This window comes from Scyliorhinus torazame, unplaced genomic scaffold, assembly GCF_047496885.1.
Source record: "Scyliorhinus torazame isolate Kashiwa2021f unplaced genomic scaffold, sScyTor2.1 scaffold_184, whole genome shotgun sequence".
Taxonomy (NCBI): domain Eukaryota; kingdom Metazoa; phylum Chordata; class Chondrichthyes; order Carcharhiniformes; family Scyliorhinidae; genus Scyliorhinus; species Scyliorhinus torazame.
Window position 1 is genome coordinate 51,130 of NW_027307911.1, and position 18,713 is coordinate 69,842.

At 59.1% G+C, this 18,713-nt stretch overlaps 1 protein-coding gene and 1 long non-coding RNA gene across 2 annotated transcripts in view; both read left to right on the plus strand.

Moving 5' to 3' along the window:
- The first annotated feature begins 1,199 nt into the window (after window positions 1-1,199).
- Window positions 1,200-6,797, plus strand: LOC140405650 (uncharacterized). The gene is made up of 3 exons (XR_011938736.1): window positions 1,200-1,295; window positions 6,516-6,623; window positions 6,742-6,797. It is a non-coding gene; the product is annotated as an uncharacterized lncRNA (long non-coding RNA).
- A 5-nt stretch (window positions 6,798-6,802) lies between these two features.
- The window catches only part of LOC140405649 (glucagon receptor-like), a 260,778-nt gene continuing 248,867 nt past the window's right edge, over window positions 6,803-18,713 (plus strand). The window contains exon 1 of the mRNA XM_072494182.1: window positions 6,803-6,863. The gene's annotated coding sequence lies outside the window, so the exon portion shown is untranslated. The remainder of the gene's footprint in view (window positions 6,864-18,713) is intronic.

An 18,713-nucleotide genomic window follows, 5' to 3' on the forward strand; every position in this document is an offset into this window, starting at 1 on the left:
TCTTTGTTCTTTTGATCTGTGAAACCACTCTAAAGCCCATCTACACTATTCCCTTATCGTCCATATGTCTATCCAATGACCATCTGAATGCCCTTAGTGTTGGCAAGTCCACTACTGTTGCAGGCAGGGCATTCCACGCCCTTACTACTCTCTGAGTAAAGAACCTACCTCTGACATCTGTCCTATGTCTATCTCCCCTCAATTTAAAGCGATGTCCCCTCGTGCTAGACATCACCATCCGAGGAAAAAGGCTCTCACTGTCCACCCTATCCAATCCTCTGATCATCTTGTATGCCTCAATTAAGTCACCTCTTAACCTTCTTCTCTCTACCGAAAACAGCCTCAAGTCCCTCAGCCTTTCCTCATAAGATCTTCCCTCCATACCAGGCAACAAAGAACAAAGAACAAAGAAAAGTACAGCACAGGAACAGGCCCTTCGGCCCTCCAAGCCCGTGCCGACCATGCTGCCCGACTAAACTACAATCTTCTACCCTTCCTGGGTCCGTATCCCTCCATTCCCATCCTATTCGTGTATTTGTCAAGATGCCCCTTAAATGTCACGATCGTCCCTGCTTCCACTACCTCCTCTGGCAGCGAGTTCCAGGCACCCACTGCCCTCTGTGTAAAAAAAAATTCTGGTAAATCTCCTCTGCACCCTTTCCAATGCTTCCATGTCCTTCCTATAATGCGGCGACCAGAATTGCACGCAATACTCCAAATGCAGCCGCACCAGAGTTTTGTACAGCTGCAACATGACCTCAAGGCTCCGAAACTCAATCCCTCTACCATTAAAAGCTAACACACCGTACGCCTTCTTAACAACCCTCTCAACCTGGGTGGCAACTTTCAGGGATCTATGTACATGGACACCAAGATCTCTCTGCTCATCCACACAGCCAAGAATCTTACCCTTAGCCCAGTACTCTGTCTTCCTGTTATTCCTTCCGAAATGAATCACCTCACACTTTTCTGCATTAAACTCCATTTGCCACCTCCCAGCCCAGCGCCGGAGATTCAGCGGGGACGGAATAGATAGGTCTATCGTGTCTAGGGAAGAGGAGCAGTACGGTTTGATTGAAGTATTGTCTTTAGACTGAAGTTTGCACATTTCTGTTATTTGTAACTGTTGACAAGGCCCCCAAAATACCTCGGAAAATAGTTTGTGAAAAAAGAACTATCTATCTCCCTCCAACAGCAGGGAACAGCTGTCAAAAACCTGGAAGACATCTTGGAAGCTTGGGAACGATACAAGGAAGATTGTGCGCTCAAAATTCTCGAGGAACCACATTCGCAAGGTACTGCCCTAAGAGAGAGAGAGGGGACTGAGAGACACCAGTCAGTATACAGATATCTCTCTGAGAGAGAGAGGGGACTGAGAGACACCAGTCAGTGTACAGATATCTCCCTGAGAGAGAGGGGACTGAGAGACACCAGTCAGTGTACAGATATCTCCCTGAGAGAGAGGGGGGGGGGATTGAGAGACACCAGTCAGTGTACAGATATCTCCCTGAGAGAGAGGGGACTGAGAGACACCAGTCAGTGTACAGATATCTCCCTGAGAGAGAGGGGACTGAGAGACACCAGTCAGTGTACCGATATCTCCCTGAGAGAGAGAGAACTGAGAGACACCAGTCAGTGTACAGATATCTCCCCGAGAGAGAGAGGGGACTGAGAGACACCAGTCAGTGTACCGATATCTCCCTGAGAGAGAGAGGACTGAGAGACACCAGTCAGTGTACAGATAGCTCCCTGAGAGAGAGAGGGGACTGAGAGACACCAGTCAGTGTACAGATATCTCCCCGAGAGAGAGGGGACTGAGAGACACCAGTCAGTATACAGATATCTCCTTGAGAGAGAGGGGGGACTGAGAGACACCAGTCAGTGTACAGATATCTCCCTGAGAGAGAGAGGGGACGGAGAGACACCAGTCAGTGTACAGATATCTCCCTGAGAGAGAGGACTGAGAGACACCAGTCAGTGTACAGATATCTCCCTGAGAGAGAGAGAGGGGACTGAGAGACACCAGTCAGTGTACAGATATCTCCCTGAGAGAGAGAGAACTGAGAGACACCAGTCAGTGTACAGATATCTCCCCGAGAGAGAGGGGACTGAGAGACACCAGTCAGTGTACAGATATCTCCATGAGAGAGAGAGAGAGAGGGGACTGAGACACCAGTCAGTGTACAGATATCTCCCTGAGAGAGAGAGAGGACTGAGAGACACCAGTCAGTGTACAGATATCTCCCTGAGAGAGAGGGGGGACTGAGAGACACCAGTCAGTGTACAGATATCTCCCTGAGAGAGAGAGGACTGAGAGACACCAGTCAGTGTACAGATATCTCCCTGAGAGAGGGAGGGGACTGAGAGACACCAGTCAGTGTACAGATATCTCCCTGAGAGAGAGAGGGGACTGAGCGACACCAGTCAGTGTACAGATATCTCCCTGAGAGAGAGAGGGGACTGAGAGACACCAGTCAGTGTACAGATATCTCCCTGTGAGAGGGGACTGAGAGACACCAGCCAGTGTACAGATATCTCCCTGAGAGAGGGGACTGAGAGACACAAGTCAGTGTACAGATACCTCCCTGAGAGAGAGAGGAGACTGAGAGACAACTGTCAGTGTACAGATATCTCCCTGAGAGAGAGAGGGGGGACTGAGAGACACCAGTCAGTGTACAGATATCTCCCCGAGAGAGAGAGAGGGGACTGAGAGACACCAGTCAGTGTACAGATATCTCCCTGAGAGAGAGAGAGGGGACTGAGAGACACCAGTCAGTGTACAGATATCTCCCTGAGAGAGAGAGGGGACTGAGAGACACCAGTCAGTGTACAGATATCTCCCTGAGAGAGAGGGGACTGAGAGACACCAGTCAGTGTACAGATATCTCCCTGAGAGAGAGAGAGGGGACTGAGAGACACCAGTCAGTGTACAGAGAGTCCCTGAAAGAGAGAGGGGGGACTGAGAGACACCAGTCAGTGTACAGATATCTCCCTGAGAGAGAGGGGACTGAGAGACACCAGTCAGTGTACAGATATCTCCCTGAGAGATTGAGAGAGGGGACTGAGAGACACCAGTCAGTGTACAGATATCTCCCTGTGAGAGGGGACTGAGAGACACCAGTCAGTGTACAGATATCTCCCTGAGAGAGAGGGAACTGAGAGACACCAGCCAGTGTACAGATATCTCCCTGAGAGAGGGGACTGAGAGACACCAGTCAGTGTACAGATATCTCCCTGAGAGAGAGAGGGGACTGAGAGACACCAGTCAGTGTACAGATATCTCCCTGAGAGAGAGGGGACTGAGAGACACCAGTTAGTGTACAGACATCTCCCTGAGAGAGAGAGGGGACTGAGAGACACCAGTCAGTGTACAGACATCTCCCTGAGAGAGAGGGGGGACTGAGAGACACCAGTCAGTGTACAGATATCTCCCCGAGAGAGCGGGGACTGAGAGACACCAGTCAGTGTACAGATATCTCCCTGAGAGAGAGAGGGGGGACTGAGATACACCAGTCAGTGTACAGATATCTCCCTGAGAGAGGGGACTGAGAGGCACCAGTCAGTGTACAGATATCTCCCTGAGAGAGAGCGGGGACTGAGAGACATCAGTCAGTGTACAGATATCTCCCTGAGAGAGAGAGGGGACTGAGAGACACCAGTCAGTGTACAGATATCTCCCTGAGAGAGAGAGGGGGGACTGAGAGACACCAGCCAGTGTACAGATATCTCCCTGAGAGAGGGGACTGAGAGACACAAGTCAGTGTACAGATATCTCCCTGAGAGAGAGGGGACTGAGAGACGCCAGTCAGTGTACAGATATCTCCCTGAGAGAGAGGGGACTGAGAGACACCAGTCAGTGTACAGATATCTCCCTGAGAGAGAGAGGGGACTGAGAGACACCAGTCAGTGTACAGATATCTCCCTGAGAGAGAGAGGGGACTGAGAGACACCAGTCAGTGTACAGATATCTCCCTGAGAGAGAGGGGACTGAGAGACACCAGTCAGTGTACAGATATCTCCCCGAGAGAGGGGGGACTGAGAGACACCAGTCAGTGTACAGATATCTCCCTGAGAGAGAGAGGGGACTGAGAGACACCAGTCAGTGTACAGATATCTCCCTGAGAGAGAGAGGGGGGACTGAGAGACACCAGTCAGTGTACAGATATCTCCCTGAGAGAGAGAGAGGACTGAGAGACACCAGTCAGTGTACAGATATCTCCCTGAGAGAGAGAGAGGACTGAGAGACACCAGTCAGTGTACAGATATCTCCCCGAGAGAGAGGGGGGACTGAGAGACACCAGTCAGTGTACAGACATCTCCCTGAGTGAGAGAGAGGGGACTGAGAGACACCAGTCAGTGTACAGATATCTCCCTGAGAGAGATAGAGGGGACTGAGAGACACCAGTCAGTGTACAGATATCTCCCTGAGAGAGAGGGGACTGAGAGACACCAGTCAGTGTACCGATATCTCCCTGAGAGAGAGAGAGGGGACTGAGAGACACCAGTCAGTGTACAGATATCTCCCTGAGAGAGAGGGGACTGAGAGACACCAGTCAGTGTACAGATATCTCCCTGAGAGAGAGGGGGGACTGAGAGACACCAGTCAGTGTACAGATATCTCCCTGAGAGAGAGAGAGGGGACTGAGAGACACCAGTCAGTGTACAGATATCTCCCTGAGAGAGAGGGGGGACTGAGAGACACCAGTCAGTGTACAGATATCTCCCTGAGAGAGAGAGAGGGGACTGAGAGACACCAGTCAGTGTACAGATATCTCCCTGAGAGAGAGAGGGGACTGAGAGACACCAGTCAGTGTACAGATATCTCCCAGAGAGAGAGGGGACTGAGAGACACCAGTCAGTGTACAGATATCTCCCTGAGAGAGAGGGGGGACTGAGAGACACCAGTCAGTGTACAGATATCTCCCTGAGAGAGCGGGGACTGAGAGACACCAGTCAGTGTACAGATATCTCCCTGAGAGAGAGAGGGGACTGAGAGACACCAGTCAGTGTACAGATATCTCCCTGAGAGAGAGGGGACTGAGAGACACCAGTCAGTGTACAGATATCTCTCTGAGAGAGAGGGAACTGATAGACACCAGTCAGTGTACAGATATCTCCCTGAGAGAGAGAGGGGCCTGAGAGACACCAGTCAGTGTACAGATATCTCCCTGAGAGAGAGAGAGGGGACTGAGAGACACTAGTCAGTGTACAGATATCTCCCTGAGAGAGAGGGAACTGATAGACACCAGTCAGTGTACAGATATCTCCCTGAGAGAGAGAGGGGCCTGAGAGACACCAGTCAGTGTACAGATATCTCCCTGAGAGAGAGGGGGGACTGAGAGACACCAGTCAGTGTACAGATATCTCCCCGAGAGAGAGGGGGGACTGAGAGACACCAGTCAGTGTACAGATATCTCCCTGAGAGAGAGAGGACTGAGAGACACCAGTCAGTGTACAGATATCTCCCCGAGAGAGAGGGGACTGAGAGACACCAGTCAGTGTACAGATATCTCCATGAGAGAGAGAGAGAGAGGGGACTGAGACACCAGTCAGTGTACAGATATCTCCCTGAGAGAGAGAGAGGACTGAGAGACACCAGTCACAGTACAGATATCTCCCTGAGAGAGAGGGGGGACTGAGAGACACCAGTCAGTGTACAGATATCTCCCTGAGAGAGAGAGGGACTGAGAGACACCAGTCAGTGTACAGATATCTCCCTGAGAGAGAGGGGACTGAGAGACACCAGTCAGTGTACAGCTATCTCCCTGAGAGAGAGAGGGGACTGAGAGACACCAGTCAGTGTACAGATATCTCCCTGAGAGAGAGAGAGGACTGAGAGACACCAGTCAGTGTACAGATATCTCCCCGAGAGAGAGGGGGGACTGAGAGACACCAGTCAGTGTACAGACATCTCCCTGAGAGAGAGAGAGGGGACTGAGAGACACCAGTCAGTGTACAGATATCTCCCTGAGAGAGAGGGGACTGAGAGACACCAGTCAGTGTACAGATATCTCCCTGAGAGAGAGAGAGGGGACTGAGAGACACCAGTCAGTGTACAGATATCTCCCTGAGAGAGAGAGGGGACTGAGAGACACCAGTCAGTGTACAGATATCTCCCTGAGAGAGAGAGGGGACTGAGAGACACCAGTCAGTGTACAGATATCTCCCTGAGAGAGAGAGGGGACTGAGAGACACCAGTCAGTGTATAGATATCTCCCTGAGAGAGAGGGGACTGAGAGACACCAGTCAGTGTACAGATATCTCCCTGAGAGAGAGAGGGGACTGAGAGACACCAGTCAGTGTACAGATATCTCCCTGAGAGAGAGAGGAGACTGAGAGACACCAGTCAGTGTACAGATATCTCCCCGAGAGAGAGGGGGACTGAGAGACACCAGTCAGTGTACAGATATCTCCCTGAGAGAGAGGGGACTGAGAGACACCAGTCAGTGTACAGATATCTCCCTGAGAGAGAGAGGGAACTGAGGCAATTTTCAGAGTCCTGTTTTATTTTGCAGAGTTGGTCTGTAACCGCAGTTTCGACTCGTACGCTTGCTGGCCAGATGGGCGTCTAAACAGTACAGTGACTGTGCCTTGCCCCTGGTACCTGCCATGGTTTGACAACGGTAAGTTCCTGTCTCGAAGTCGCAAGCCGTTTGACTCGGAATCGTCCCACTGCATGACTGATCTCCGCCTCGTTCTCTCTCTCCCTTCCCTCTCTCCCTCTCTCTCTATCTCCCACAGTCAAGCACCACTTCGTCCTGAGGAAGTGTGGGCCCAACGGCGATTGGGTTCAGGACGATGAAAGTCATCCGTGGAGGAATCTCTCTGGATGTCTGTTCGACCCGGAGATTCTCGAGCAGCAGGTGAGATATTCAACGCTTGCTCTGAGGAAACCCCTCTTATAGACGGGGACTGTGCACGGTGCTCCGAGTGTGCGTCTGACCGAGGGATACGGAGAACGGGACTGTGCACGGTGCTCCGAGTGTGGGTCTGACCGAGGGATACGGAGACCGGGACTGTGCACGGTGCTCCGAGTGTGGGTCTGACCGAGGGATACGGAGACCGGGACTGTGCACGGTGCTCCGAGTGTGGGTCTGACCGAGGGATACGGAGACCGGGACTGTGCACGGTGCTCCGAGTGTGGGTCTAACCGAGGGATAGGGAGACCGGGACTGTGCACGGTGTTCCGAGTGTGGGTCTGACCGAGGGATACGGAGACCGGGACTGTGCACGGTGCTCCGAGTGTGGGTCTGACCGAGGGATATGGAGACCGGGACTGTGCACGGTGCTCCGAGTGTGGGTCTAACCGAGGGATACGGAGACCGGGACTGTGCACGGTGCTCCGAGTGTGGGTCTAACCGAGGGATACGGAGACCGGGACTGTGCACGGTGCTCCGAGTGTGGGACAAACCGAGGGACACGGAGACCGGGACTGTGCACGGTGCTCCGAGTGTGGGTCTGACCGAGGGATATGGAGACCGGGACTGTGCACGGTGCTCCGAGTGTGGATCTAACCGAGGGACACGGAGACCGGGACTGTGCACGGTGCTCCGAGTGTGGGTCTGACCGAGGGATACGGAGACCGGGACTGTGCACGGTGCTCCGAGTGTGGGTCTAACCGAGGGATACGGAGACCGGGACTGTGCACGGTGCTCCGAGTGTGGGTCTGACCGAGGGATACGGAGACCGGGACTGTGCACGGTGCTCCGAGTGTGGGTCTAACCGAGGGATACGGAGACCGGGACTGTGCACGGTGCTCCGAGTGTGGGTCTAACCGAGGGATATGGAGACCGGGACTGTGCACGGTGCTCCGAGTGTGGGTCTAACCGAGGGATACGGAGACCGGGACTGTGCACGGTGCTCAGAGTGTGGGTCTGACCGAGGAATACAGAGACCGGGACTGTGCACGGTGCTCCGAGTGTGGGTCTAACCGAGGGATACGGAGACCGGGACTGTGCACGGTGCTCCGAGTGTTGGTCTAATCGAGGGATAGGGAGACCGGGACTGTGCACGGTGCTCCGAGTGTGGGCCTGACCGAGGGATACGGAGACCGGGACTGTGCACGGTGCTCCGAGTGTGGGTCTGACCGACGGATACGGAGACCAGGACTGTGCACGGTGCTCCGAGTCTGGGTCTGACCGAGGGATACGGAGACCGGGACTGTGCACGGTGCTCCGAGTGTGGGTCTAACCGAGGGATAAGGAGACCGGGACTGTGCACGGTGCTCCGAGTATGGGTCTGACCGAGGGATACGGAGACCGGGACTGTGCACGGTGCTCCGAGTATGGGTCTGACCGAGGGATACGGGGACCGGGACTGTGCATGGTGCTCCGAGTGCGGGTCTGACCGAGGGATAGGGAGAGAGGGACTGTGCACGGTGCTCCGAGTGTGGGTCTAACCGAGGGATAAGGAGACCGGGACTGTGCACGGTGCTCCGAGTATGGGTCTGACCGAGGGATACGGAGACCGGGACTGTGCACGGTGCTCCGAGTATGGGTCTGACCGAGGGATACGGGGACCGGGACTGTGCATGGTGCTCCGAGTGCGGGTCTGACCGAGGGATAGGGAGAGAGGGACTGTGCATGGTGCTCCGACTGTGGGTCTGAGCGAGGGATACGGAGACCGGGACTGTGCACGGTGCTCCGAGTGTGGGTCTGACCGAGGGATACGGAGTCCGGGACTGTGCACGGTGCTCCGAGTGTGGGTCTGACCGAGGGATACGGAGACCGGGACTGTGCACGGTGCTCCGAGTGTGGGTCTGACCGAGTGATACGGAGACCGGGACTGTGCACGGTGCTCCGAGTGTGGGTCTGACCGAGGGATAGGGAGACCGGGACTGTGCACGGTGCTCCGAGTGTGGGTCTGACCGAGGGATAGGGAGACCGGGACTGTGCACGGTGCTCCGAGTGTGGGTCTAACCGAGGGATAGAGAGACCGGGACTGTGCACGGTGCTCCGAGTGTGGGTCTAACCGAGGGATAGGGAGACCGGGACTGTGCACGGTGCTCCGAGTGTGGGTCTGACCGAGGGATACGGAGACCGGGACTGTGCACGGTGCTCCGAGTGTGGGACAAACCGAGGGACACGGAGACCGGGACTGTGCACGGTGCTCCGAGTGTGGGTCTAACCGAGGGATACGGAGACCGGGACTGTGCACGGTGCTCCGAGTGTGGGTCTAACCGAGGGATACGGAGACCGGGACTGTGCACGGTGCTCCGAGTGTGGGTCTAACCGAGGGATACGGAGACCGGGACTGTGCACGGTGCTCAGAGTGTGGGTCTGACCGAGGAATACAGAGACCGGGACAGTGCACGGTGCTCCGAGTGTGGGTCTAACCGAGGGAGACTGAGACCGGGACTGTGCACGGTGCTCCGAGTGTGGGTCTGACCGAGGGATACGGAGACCGGGACTGTGCACGGTGCTCCGAGTGTGGGTCTAACCGAGGGATACGGAGACCGGGACTGTGCACGGTGCTCCGAGTGTTGGTCTAATCGAGGGATAGGGAGACCGGGACTGTGCACGGTGCTCCGAGTGTGGGCCTGACCGAGGGATACGGAGACCGGGACTGTGCACGGTGCTCCGAGTGTGGGTCTGACCGAGGGATACGGAGACCAGGACTGTGCACGGTGCTCCGAGTCTGGGTCTGACCGAGGGATACGGAGACCGGGACTGTGCACGGTGCTCCGAGTGTGGGTCTAACCGAGGGATAAGGAGACCGGGACTGTGCACGGTGCTCCGAGTATGGGTCTGACCGAGGGATACGGAGACCGGGACTGTGCACGGTGCTCCGAGTATGGGTCTGACCGAGGGATACGGGGACCGGGACTGTGCATGGTGCTCCGAGTGCGGGTCTGACCGAGGGATACGGAGACCGGGACTGTGCACGGTGCTCCGAGTGTGGGTCTGACCGAGGGATAGGGAGAACGGGACTGTGCACGGTGCTCCGAGTGTGGGTCTGACCGAGGGATACGGAGACCGGGACTGTGCACGGTGCTCCGAGTGTGGGTCTGACCGAGGGATACGGAGACCGGGACTGTGCACGGTGCTCCGAGTGTGGGTCTGACCGAGGGATACGGAGACCGGGACTGTGCACGGTGCTCCGAGTGTGGGTCTGACCGAGGGATACGGAGACCGGGACTGTGCACGGTGCTCCGAGTGTGGGTCTGACCGAGGGGTACGGAGACCGGGACTGTGCATGGTGCTCCGAGTGTGGGTCTGACCGAGGGATACGGAGACCGGGAATGTGCACGGTGCTCCGAGTGTGGGTCTGACCGAGGGATACGGAGACCGGGACTGTGCACGGTGCTCCGAGTGTGGGTCTGACCGAGGGATACGGGGACCGGGACTGTGCATGGTGCTCCGAGTGCGGGTCTGACCGAGGGATACGGAGACCGGGACTGTGCACGGTGCTCCGAGTGTGGGTCTGACCGAGGGATAGGGAGACCGGGACTGTGCACGGTGCTCCGAGTGTGGGTCTAACCGAGGGATAGAGAGACCGGGACTGTGCACGGTGCTCCGAGTGTGGGTCTAACCGAGGGATAGGGAGACCGGGACTGTGCACGGTGCTCCGAGTGTGGGTCTGACCGAGGGATACGGAGACCGGGACTGTGCACGGTGCTCCGAGTGTGGGACAAACCGAGGGACACGGAGACCGGGACTGTGCACGGTGCTCCGAGTGTGGGTCTAACCGAGGGATACGGAGACCGGGACTGTGCACGGTGCTCCGAGTGTGGGTCTAACCGAGGGATACGGAGACCGGGACTGTGCACGGTGCTCCGAGTGTGGGTCTAACCGAGGGATACGGAGACCGGGACTGTGCACGGTGCTCAGAGTGTGGGTCTGACCGAGGAATACAGAGACCGGGACAGTGCACGGTGCTCCGAGTGTGGGTCTAACCGAGGGAGACTGAGACCGGGACTGTGCACGGTGCTCCGAGTGTGGGTCTGACCGAGGGATACGGAGACCGGGACTGTGCACGGTGCTCCGAGTGTGGGTCTAACCGAGGGATACGGAGACCGGGACTGTGCACGGTGCTCCGAGTGTTGGTCTAATCGAGGGATAGGGAGACCGGGACTGTGCACGGTGCTCCGAGTGTGGGCCTGACCGAGGGATACGGAGACCGGGACTGTGCACGGTGCTCCGAGTGTGGGTCTGACCGAGGGATACGGAGACCAGGACTGTGCACGGTGCTCCGAGTCTGGGTCTGACCGAGGGATACGGAGACCGGGACTGTGCACGGTGCTCCGAGTGTGGGTCTAACCGAGGGATAAGGAGACCGGGACTGTGCACGGTGCTCCGAGTATGGGTCTGACCGAGGGATACGGAGACCGGGACTGTGCACGGTGCTCCGAGTATGGGTCTGACCGAGGGATACGGGGACCGGGACTGTGCATGGTGCTCCGAGTGCGGGTCTGACCGAGGGATACGGAGACCGGGACTGTGCACGGTGCTCCGAGTGTGGGTCTGACCGAGGGATAGGGAGAACGGGACTGTGCACGGTGCTCCGAGTGTGGGTCTGACCGAGGGATACGGAGACCGGGACTGTGCACGGTGCTCCGAGTGTGGGTCTGACCGAGGGATACGGAGACCGGGACTGTGCACGGTGCTCCGAGTGTGGGTCTGACCGAGGGATACGGAGACCGGGACTGTGCACGGTGCTCCGAGTGTGGGTCTGACCGAGGGATACGGAGACCGGGACTGTGCACGGTGCTCCGAGTGTGGGTCTGACCGAGGGGTACGGAGACCGGGACTGTGCATGGTGCTCCGAGTGTGGGTCTGACCGAGGGATACGGAGACCGGGAATGTGCACGGTGCTCCGAGTGTGGGTCTGACCGAGGGATACGGAGACCGGGACTGTGCACGGTGCTCCGAGTGTGGGTCTGACCGAGGGATACGGGGACCGGGACTGTGCATGGTGCTCCGAGTGCGGGTCTGACCGAGGGATACGGAGACCGGGACTGTGCATGGTGCTCCGAGTGTGGGTCTGACCGAGGGATACGGAGACCGGGACTGTGCACGGTGCTCCGAGTGTGGGTCTGACCGAGGGATACGGAGACCTGGACTGTGCACGGTGCTCCGAGTGTGGGTCTAACCGAGGGATACGGAGACCGGGACTGTGCACGGTGCTCTGAGTGTGGGTCTAACCGAGGGATACGGAGACCGGGACTGTGCACGGTGCTCCAAGTGTGGGACTGACAGAGGGATACGGAGACGGGACTGCGCACGGTGCTCCGAGTGTGGGTCTGACCGAGGGATACAGAGACCGGGACTGTGCACGGTGCTCCGAGTGTGGGTCTAACCGAGGGATAGGGAGATCGGGACTGTGCACGGTGCTCCGAGTGTGGGTCTGACCGAGGGATACGGAGACCGGGACTGTGCACGGTGCTCCGAGTGTGGGTCTGACCGAGGGATACGGAGACCGGGACTGTGCACGGTGCTCCGAGTGTGGGTCTAACCGAGGGATACGGAGACCGGGACTGTGCACGGTGCTCCGAGTGTGGGTCTAACCGAGGGATACGGAGACCGGGACTGTGCACGGAGCTCCGAGTGTGGGTCGAACCGAGGGATACGGAGACCGGGACTGTGCACGGTGCTCCGAGTGCAGGCCTGACCGAGGGATAGGGAGACCGGGACTGTGCACGGTGCTCCGAGTGTGGGTCTAACCGAGGGATACGGAGACAGGGACTGTGCACGGTGCTCCGAGTGTGGGTCTGACCGAGGGATAGGGAGATCGGGACTGTGCACGGTGCTCCGAGTGTGGGTCTGACCGAGGGATACGGAGACCGGGACTGTGCACGGTGCTCCGAGTGTGGGTCTGACCGAGGGATACGGAGACCGGGACTGTGCACGGTACTCCGAGTGTGGGTCTGACCGAGGGATACGGAGACTGGGACTGTGCACGGTGCTCCGAGTGTGGGTCTGACCGAGGGATACGGAGACCGGGACTGTGCACGGTGCTCCGAGTGTGGGTCTGACCGAGGGATACGGAGACCGGGACTGTGCACGGTGCTCCGAGTGTGGGTCTGACCGAGGGATACGGAGACCGGGACTGTGCACGGTGCTCCGAGTGTGGGTCTAACCGAGGGATACGGAGACCGGGACTGTGCACGGTGCTCCGAGTGTGGGTCTAACCGAGGGATACGGAGACAGGGACTGTGCACGGTGCTCCGAGTGTGGGTCTGACCGAGGGATACGGAGACCGGGACTGTGCACGGAGCTCCGAGTGTGGGTCGAACCGAGGGATACGGAGACCGGGACTGTGCACGGTGCTCCGAGTGCAGGCCTGACCGAGGGATAGGGAGACCGGGACTGTGCACGGTGCTCCGAGTGTGGGTCTAACCGAGGGATACGGAGACCGGGACTGTGCACGGGGCTCCGAGTGTGGGATCAACCGAGGGATACGGAGACCGGGACTGTGCACGGTGCTCCGAGTGTGGGTCTGACCGAGGGATACGGAGACCGGGACTGTGCACGGTGCTCCGAGTGTGGGTCTGACCGAGGGATACGGAGACCGGGACTGTGCACGGTGCTCCGAGTGTGGGTCTGACCGAGGGATACGGAGACCGGGACTGTGCACGGTGCTCCGAGTGTGGGTCTAACCGAGGGATAGGGAGACCGGGACTGTGCACGGTGCTCCGAGTGTGGGTCTAACTGAGGGATACAGAGACCGGGACTGTGCACGGTGCTCCGAGTGTTTGTCTGACCGAGGGATACGGAGACCGGGACTGTGCACGGTGCTCCGAGTGTGGGCCTAACCGAGGGATACGGAGACCGGGACTGTGCACGGTGCTCCGAGTGTGGGTCTAACCGAGGGATATGGAGACGGGGACTGTGCACGGTGCTCCGAGTGTGGGTCTAACCGAGGGATACGGAGACCGGGACTGTGCACGGTGCTCCGAGTGTGGGTCTGACCGAGGGATACGGAGACCGGGACTGTGCACGGTGCTCCGAGTGTGGGTCTAACCGAGGGATACGGAGACCGGGACTGTGCACGGTGCTCCGAGTGTGGGACCAACCGAGGGATACGGAGACCGGGACTGTGCACGGTGCTCCAAGTGCGGGTCTAACCGAGGGATACGGAGACCGGGACTGTGCACGGAGCTCCGAATGTGGGTTTAACCGATGGATACGGAGACCGGGACTGTGCACGGTGCACCGAGTGTGCGTCTTAGCAAGGGATACGGAGACCGGGACTGTGCACTGTGCTCCGAGTGTGGGTCTAACCGAGGGATACGGAGACCGGGACATTGCACGGTGCTCCGAGTATGGGTCTAACCGAGGGATACGGAGACCGGGACTGTGCACGATGCTCCGAGTGTGGGTCGAACCGAGGGATACGGAGATCGGGACTGTGCACGATGCTCCGAGTGTTGGTCTGACCGAGGGATACGGAGACCGGGACTGTGCACGGTGCTCAGAGTGTGGGTCTAACCGAGGGATACGGAGACCGGGACTGTGCACGGTGCTCCGAGTGTGGTTCTGACCGAGGGATATGGAGACCGGGACTGTGCACGGTGCTCCGAGTGTGGGTCGAACAGAGGGATACGGAGACCGGAACTGTGCACGGGGCTCCGAGTGTGGGTCTAACCGAGGGATACGGAGACCGGACTGTGCACAGTGCTCCGAGTGTTAGTCTGAGTGAGGGATACAGAGACCGTGACTGTGCACGGTGCTCCGAGTGTGGGTCCAACCGAGGGATATGGAGACCGTGACTATGCACGGTGCTCCGAGTGTGGGTCTGACCGAGGGATACGGAGACCGGGACTGTGCACGGTGCTCCGAGTGTGGGTCTAACCGAGGGATACGGAGACCAGGACTGTGCACGGTGCTCCGAGTGTGGGTCTGACCGAGGGATACGGAGACCGGGACTGTGCACGGTGCTCCGAGTGTGGGTCTGAAAAGGGATAGGGAGACCGGGACTGTGCACGGTGCTCCGAGTGTTTGTCTGAGTGAGGGATACGGAGACCATGACTGTGCACGATGCTCCGAGTGTGGGCCTGACCGAGGGATACGGAGACCGGGACTGTGCACAGTGCTCCGAGTGTGGGCCTGACCGAGGGATACGGAGACCGGGACTGTGCACGGTGCTCAGAGTGTGGGTCTAACCGAGGGATACAGAGACCGGGACTGTGCACGGTGCTCCGAGTGTGGGTCTGACCGAGGGATACGGAGACCTGGACTGTGCACGGTGCTCCGAGTGTGGGTCTGACCGAGGGACACGGAGACCGGGACTGTGCACGGTGTTCCGAGTGTGGGTCTAACCGAGGGATACGGAGACCGGGACTGTGCATGGTGCTTCGAGTGTCGGTCTGACCGAGGGACACGGAGACCGGGACTGTGCATGGTGCTCCGAGTGTGGGTCTGACCGCGGGATACGGGGACCGGGACTGTGCACGGTGCTCCGAGTGTGGCTCTAACCGAGGGATACGGAGACCTGGACTGTGCACGGTGCTCCGAGTGTGGGTCTGACCGTGGGATACGGAGACCCGGACTGTGCACGGTGCTCCGAGTGTGGGTCTAACCGAGGGATACGGAGACCGGGACTGTGCACGGTGCTCCGAGTGTGGGACGAACCGAGGGATACGGAGACCGGGACTGTGCACGGTGCTCCAAGTGCGGGTCTAACCGAGGGATACGGAGACCGGGACTGTGCACGGAGCTCCGAATGTGGGTTTAACCGAGGGATACGGAGACCGGGACTGTGCACGGTGCACCGAGTGTGGGTCTTAGCAAGGGATACGGAGACCGGGACTGTGCACTGTGCTCCGAGTGTGGGTCTAACCGAGGGATACGGAGACCGGGACTGTGCACGGTGCTGCGAGTCTGGGTCTAACCGAGGGATACGGAGACCGGGACTGTGCACGATGCTCCGAGTGTGGGTCGAACCGAGGGATACGGAGATCGGGACTGTGCACGGTGCTCCGAGTGTTGGTCTGACCGAGGGATACGGAGACCGGGACTGTGCACGGTGCTCAGAGTGTGGGTCTAACCGAGGGATACGGAGACCGGGACTGTGCACGGTGCTCCGAGTGTGGTTCTGACCGAGGGATATGGAGACCGGGACTGTGCACGGTGCTCCGAGTGTGGGTCGAACAGAGGGATACGGAGACCGGGACTGTGCACGGCGCTCCGAGTGTGGGTCTAACCGAGGGATACGGAGAACGGGACTGTGCACGGTGCTCCGAGTGTGGGTCTAACCGAGGGATACGGAGACCGGGATTGTGCACGGTGCTCCGAGTGTGGGTCTAACCGAGGGATACGGAGACCGGGACTGTGCACGGTGCTCCGAGTGTGGGTCTAACCGAGGGATACGGAGACCGGGACTGTGCACGGTGCTCCGAGTGTGGTTCTGACCGAGGGATATGGAGACCGGGACTGTGCACGGTGCTCCGAGTGTGGGTCTGACCGAGGAAAACGGAGACCGGGACTGTGCACGGTGCTCCGAGTGTGGGTCTGACCGAGGGATACGGAGACCGGGACTGTGCACGGTGCTCCGAGTGTGGGTCTGACCGAGGGATACGGAGACCGGGACTGTGCACGGTGCTCCGAGTGTGGGTCTGACCGAGGGATACGGAGACCGGGACTGTGCACGGTGCTCCGAGTGTGGGTCTAACCGAGGGATACGGAGACCGGGACTGTGCACGGTGCTCCGAGTGTGGGTCTAACCGAGGGATACGGAGACTGGGACTGTGCATGGTGCTCCTAGTCTGGGTCCGACCGAGGGATAGGGAGACCGGGACTGTGCACGGTGCTCCGAGTGTGGGTCTAACCGAGGGATACCGAGACCGGGACTGTGCACGGTGCTCCGAGTGTGGGTCTGACCGAGGGACCCGGAGACCGGGACTGTGCACGGTGCTCCGAGTGTGGGTCTAACTGAGAGATACGGAGACCGGGACTGTGCACGGTGCTTCGAGTGTCGGTCTGACCGAGGGACACGGAGACCGGGACTGTGCACGGTGCTCCGAGTGTGGGTCTGACCGAGGGATACGGAGACCGGGACTGTGCACGGTGCTCCGAGTGTGGGTCTGACCGCGGGATACGGGGACCGGGACTGTGCACGGTGCTCCGAGTGTGGGTCTAACCGAGGGATACGGAGACCGGGACTGTGCACGGGGCTCCGAGTGTGGGTCTGACGGAGGGACACGGAGACCGGGACTGTGCACGGTGCTCCGAGTGTGGGTCTGACCGAGGGTCACGGAGACCGGGACTGTGCACGGTGCTCCGAGTGTGGGTCTTACCGAGGGACACGGAGACCGGGACTGTGCACGGTGCTCCGAGTGTGGGTCTAACCGAGGGATACGGAGACCGGGACTGTGCATGGTGCTTCGAGTGTCGGTCTGACCGAGGGACACGGAGACCGGGACTGTGCATGGTGCTCCGAGTGTGGGTCTGACCGCGGGATACGGGGACCGGGACTGTGCACGATGCTCCGAGTGTGGGTCTAACCAAGGGATACGGAGACCGGGACTGTGCACGGTGCTCCGAGTGTGGGTCTGACCGAGGGATACGGAGACCGGGACTGTGCACGGTGCTCCGAGTGTGGGTCTAACCGAGGGATACGGAGACCGGGACTGTGCACGGTGCTCCGAGTGTGGGACCAACCGAGGGATACGGAGACCGGGACTGTGCACGGTGCTCCAAGTGCGGGTCTAACCGAGGGATACGGAGACCGGGACTGTGCACGGAGCTCCGAATGTGGGTTTAACCGATGGATACGGAGACCGGGACTGTGCACGGTGCACCGAGTGTGCGTCTTAGCAAGGGATACGGAGACCGGGACTGTGCACTGTGCTCCGAGTGTGGGTCTAACCGAGGGATACGGAGACCGGGACTTTGCACGGTGCTCCGAGTCTGGGTCTAACCGAGGGATACGGAGACCGGGACTGTGCACGATGCTCCGAGTGTGGGTCGAACCGAGGGATACGGAGATCGGGACTGTGCACGGTGCTCCGAGTGTTGGTCTGACCGAGGGATACGGAGACCGGGACTGTGCACGGTGCTCAGAGTGTGGGTCTAACCGAGGGATACGGAGACCGGGACTGTGCACGGTGCTCCGAGTGTGGTTCTGACCGAGGGATATGGAGACCGGGACTGTGCACGGTGCTCCGAGTGTGGGTCGAACAGAGGGATACGGAGACCGGAACTGTGCACGGGGCTCCGAGTGTGGGTCTAACCGAGGGATACGGAGACCGGACTGTGCACAGTGCTCCGAGTGTTAGTCTGAGTGAGGGATACAGAGACCGTGACTGTGCACGGTGCTCCGAGTGTGGGTCCAACCGAGGGATATGGAGACCGTGACTATGCACGGTGCTCCGAGTGTGGGTCTGACCGAGGGATACGGAGACCGGGACTGTGCACGGTGCTCCGAGTGTGGGTCTAACCGAGGGATACGGAGACCAGGACTGTGCACGGTGCTCCGAGTGTGGGTCTGACCGAGGGATACGGAGACCGGGACTGTGCACGGTGCTCCGAGTGTGGGTCTGAAAAGGGATAGGGAGACCGGGACTGTGCACGGTGCTCCGAGTGTTTGTCTGAGTGAGGGATACGGAGACCATGACTGTGCACGATGCTCCGAGTGTGGGCCTGACCGAGGGATACGGAGACCGGGACTGTGCACAGTGCTCCGAGTGTGGGCCTGACCGAGGGATACGGAGACCGGGACTGTGCACGGTGCTCAGAGTGTGGGTCTAACCGAGGGATACAGAGACCGGGACT